Here is a 4,238-nt window from a genome sequence, read left to right as displayed (position 1 = left end):
GTCAGACTAGATGATCTTCTCAGGTCCCTTCCGACCCTAGAAGATATGAAACTATGAAACTATAAGGGGTGGAGCTACTCATGTGGCCCTCGACAGCTTGCCAAAACTCGGTAAGCAGCCCTCCATCCAAAATAATTGCTTGTCCCTGCTTTACACTATCACCTACATTGCTGGCAAAGTTAAGTGTGGTTTTCAAGGCAATGTTACTTTTTAATTATCCATAACTAGGGACCTACCAAACACACAATTTCATGGAAACCATGTAATTGGCAGCCTCCCATGGAAGAACCAGTTCCCCATGAAAAAGGGCAGGGACCCGGCTACGTTCAAAAAGCCGGAAAAGAGCTGGCAAAAAGCTGTCTCTTAGAACGACAAGAAAAGGGGGAAGAGAGAAAAGGGGAAAAAAAGGCAGACTTCCTGTCTCCTGAAGCAGGGGGTGAGAGGGGGGAAGAGGAACAAGGGGCAGAAAAGAGAGGTAGAAAAGAGATGTGGGAAGAGTTCCCATCTCCCTGTCTTCAAAAAGGGAGGGAAGGAGAAGGGAAAAGCCCATCAAAAGTCCCCTTGTCCTGAAGGGAAGGGAAGGGGAGGGGATGGGACAGGATGACAGCTGTTGCTTAAACTTGTGCAGGGTGATTATCACCCTCCACCCCTTGAAGAGGGTAATAATTACTGAATTGCAGCTGCAGCTAGGGCTTTCAATCAACGCCTGGGAATGATGGGACTTGCAGCGCACCTTAGCCAATAAGAGGAGTGGGGGACCCGCTTTGCTCCACCTACAAAATAGTGGCCCCAGCTGTTTTACAGTCATGTAATTGGCCACTAGGGCCAATGAATTTGGTAGGTCACTATCCATAACATGGACTTATAAGGAGGGATCTGGGTTTTCTGTTTGTGGCATAAAAATGTGTTTTTCTTCTTTAACAAAGAAAAATGTGGATTTTCTGCAAGGGGCTGCAGGAGCCAATCAAGCAGGGGGCACCACATGCATGTGCACATGTACCTGCACATGGCAAACCAGATAGCAGTGGAGAGCAGCTCCCTCCAGGTAAGTCTATGGGCAGGGGAAGGCTAAATCGCAGTATAACAAACTTTTAAAAATCTTTTACAGAACCTCAGAAAGAACTCAAATAAAATAGGTCTTGATTTTATAAATGCATTACTTCAGCTAGCATAAAATATTTGAAAAATACTGTAATATTGGTAAGTGCAATGCCAGACATGTAGTAGTGAGTAAGGATGATCCACTGGTGATGCTAGTAACCCAAGAACTGATAGACTTGAGTTTAACTCCCTGATCTACCACAGGGACTTGACTGTGTCCCCTTGTGCAAGTCACTTATCTATAATAAGCCTCCCTTCCCCATCCATAATATTAGTATTTATTTACTTCATGTGGATGTTGTAAGGATAAGGACCTACTCATAGTGAAAAATGCAATACTCTATTTCTGCATGTAATGCATTATCTATTTCTCCAGGATACTCTGGTAGAAAGAAAATGGATTCTATCAGTATCAGACTAATTCCCTTATTTTTCAAGAGATGGCAGAATTGTGGTTGGGAAACGGCAGGAAAAGAGAACAGATGTAAGTTATAAATTCTGATAAGTTATTAAATCATTTTGTGGCAAGCCAAGTAAGTTTTACAGTTGAATCTGAAAGTAGTAACATCTGAAGTCATTCTTAGTTCCTTTAGAGCCCTTCACCTTTGCCCATCTCATAGGATGACTTTTGCGCAAGAAGATTTCCATAACTCCCTTATGCAGCAGATGCAGAGTAGAACACAGATGAAAAGTTTCATGTTCAGGTGGTGACTGAAGGAAAGATAAGAAAAGGAAGGCTCTGCAAACCCAGTTATTACTTCCTACTATTTCAAGAAGCATAAACATTTGTAAGGACTAAATTAAATATTGAGAAACCCTGGGCACATCTACACACATTTACTTCAGAGCTGGCTGGCTAGCTCCACAGTAAAATGTTACCATGTACATATGCAGTACTATTAGGAAGAAGTAAATTAATTAACTCCGCCATAGGACAGTACTGCCAGGCACAAGTATTATCCTATGGCAGAGTTATTTACTTCACCACAATACACGTGTAGATGCTGACAGGGCTGACTGGGGCACAACGGCGCTTCCGTGTGGGAGATGCTTGCCAACTAGCCCCACATGGAAATACCCTTGTGATTCAGCCAGCCCCTCTGCAGCATGCTGAGCTGGGTTGGAGCAGCCCCCGCTGGCTGGCTTACCCTTGGGGCCCCCTGCCAGCCAGGGCTGCTCTAGCCTAGCTCAACATGCTGCAGTCCTGGGTGCACATGAAAACATGGTGCCTGAGTGCAATAAACTCCAGCATCAACTGCCCCACAAAACAATTTTGTAACATCTCAGCATCTTACCTGCACTGAAAATATATAACTTATTGACCAAAGTTACATGGAAAATTTATGGGGAGAAAAATAGTCACTTAGTGATATAAGTGACCTTTACTATTGTATTTACTCAAATATAAGACAACTCTGAATATAAGGTGACCTCCCCAATAATTAGATTTTGTATGTGGAAAACATATATTTATTATAATTTTCCAGGTATAGAATCTAATTACTGGAGGTTTGCCCCCCTCCCACTGCTACAGAAGGAAAAATAATCTGGGGATGTTGGGGGGGAGCGGGAGGTGACCCCCTTGCCTTTTGCCTGTCCAACTTCCTTCCCCTTCAGCCCCATTCTCCCTTCCTTACTGTCAGACCCTACTTTCTCTGAGCAAATGGAAGTGAGTGACGAATTTGAAAACAATGACTTTGACACACAGGTGCCTGTAGTAATTTGCATATAGGCAAATTACTATCAGCACCCATAGACTTAATCAATCTAAAACTGATGCACTTTATCTTTTTTTTAAACTCCTGCAAGTTTTAGCACAGGTACTCCAAAAGCACATGTTTAAGCAGCACTTTTGTACCTACTTATATACAATACAAACTATGCATGATATTAGTTCAAAGCCAAAAGGCTCATGATTTACCATACGGTTCACTGAGCTAGGCTTCAGCAGAGTCAACAGTGTTTCAAGCCATGGTGACCCCATAAATCAGCCCTGCTCAGTATATATGTGTACTCCAGATACCCCCCACAAAGGATCAATGTGCTAATTACCCCCTGCTCATGACTGGAACTGGGTGTTCTTGTCAAATCCTGTAGTATAGGAACACTAGAAACATTTATATGCAGATGAGGCACAGGGTAACCTTGTCTGGCTACACCTCATGAAGGATAGGGCCATATTAATCATATGCAACAGGCTTACAGAGCGAGGAACAGAAGCTTCTAGGTGCACTGTTTCAGGCCCTGTTTGGTGATGTTTGCCAGACAGTTAAGGCTGGTGAAGAAACAGGAATCACTGGAAAGAAAAACACAGCTCAGCTGTGGGAGTGAAAAGGAAATCAAAATGTATTTAATGTAGAGATTCACCATGACTTGAAAAAGTGTGAAAAATGTCTGAGGAGAACTAAGCGCTATAAATACTACCATATATTTTATTCACATGGGCTGCACTAACCTGTCCTTGTGGTAGATTCCTATTAGTATGTTTGCCCAATCTAGGCTCTGTTTTATAGTCATGCTCAGTGTTGGCTGCATTTAATTAACTTCATAGTTGGTTTCCATTACTGAGCACATACTGCTTTGGCAGCAGTTTAATGATAGACAATTACTTAATGAAGTCTCCTTGCATGCACATACAAGACAAGGAGGTTTTCCCCCCATGCTGATTGGGGAAAAACACCCCATCTTATATTCAAGTAAATATGGTATTTTTTTCTTAGGAATGTGCTCACCCACCCTGATAATAGGCACATTTTAAAAAAAAGACTGAACCAATTTTGTTTCTCATATAGAAGGTAACTAATGTTATATCTACCTTTGATCCACTCTACTCCTGAGTCTGTTGCTGAAAAATAAGCCCCATTCTACTTAATTAAAATCTGGAAGTGAAGCAGTGAGGACTGAAGAGTGGTGGTCTCCACTTGTACTCTTGCTACCCCATCTCTCAAGATGTGAAGATCATTGGCAGGGGGCATCCCTAGACTGTCCTCACCCCTTTTATCTGGTAACAGCCTCAGAAGCCAGTGTAAATATATCTAATTCTATTTAGATTGGTGAGCAGAAACACAATGTACTCTAGGGGATGGGATAATTACTAGGAATAAGAAGATCTAAGTTCTGTTTCACCCCCTGCCACT

At 42.3% G+C, this 4,238-nt stretch overlaps 1 protein-coding gene across 3 annotated transcripts in view; it reads right to left on the bottom strand.

Annotated features, from left to right (window-relative positions):
• GTDC1 (glycosyltransferase like domain containing 1) overlaps window positions 1-4,238 on the bottom strand; it is a 414,716-nt gene that overhangs the window by 108,532 nt on the left and 301,946 nt on the right. The window lies entirely within an intron of this gene.

This window comes from Gavialis gangeticus, unplaced genomic scaffold (assembly GCF_001723915.1).
Source record: "Gavialis gangeticus isolate Ggan-Ray unplaced genomic scaffold, GavGan_comp1, whole genome shotgun sequence".
NCBI classification, from domain to species: domain Eukaryota; kingdom Metazoa; phylum Chordata; order Crocodylia; family Gavialidae; genus Gavialis; species Gavialis gangeticus.
The sequence above is the reverse complement of the archived record's forward strand: the minus strand, read 5'-3'. Positions and strand labels throughout refer to the sequence as shown.